The sequence below is a fragment of the Sinocyclocheilus rhinocerous genome, unplaced genomic scaffold, assembly GCF_001515625.1.
Source record: "Sinocyclocheilus rhinocerous isolate Xijiao unplaced genomic scaffold, SAMN03320098_v1.1 scaffold14, whole genome shotgun sequence".
Classification (NCBI taxonomy): Eukaryota; Metazoa; Chordata; class Actinopteri; order Cypriniformes; family Cyprinidae; genus Sinocyclocheilus; species Sinocyclocheilus rhinocerous.
Window position 1 is genome coordinate 793,893 of NW_015629561.1, and position 260 is coordinate 794,152.

The following is a 260-nucleotide window of genomic DNA, read 5'->3' on the forward strand; positions in this document are numbered from 1 at the left end:
AGGCAGTTGTCCGGGTAGTGCGTGAGGTGAGCCAGGGACAGAAAGTCGTTCGTGTGGTCCTCAAGAGAGCGTTCCCCCTGCTACAGCAGGAGGATTTGGAAGGCGGGGTAATCCATAACACGAAAAATAAAAAACTGACAAAAACCGGGAAAACACGCCGCTATACTTTACTTTTTGTGGTCGGTTATTCTGTCATGACACGGTGTGTGGAGGCAGGCAGGACGACAAGGATTCCAAGGATTCCAATAATGACTTTTAAT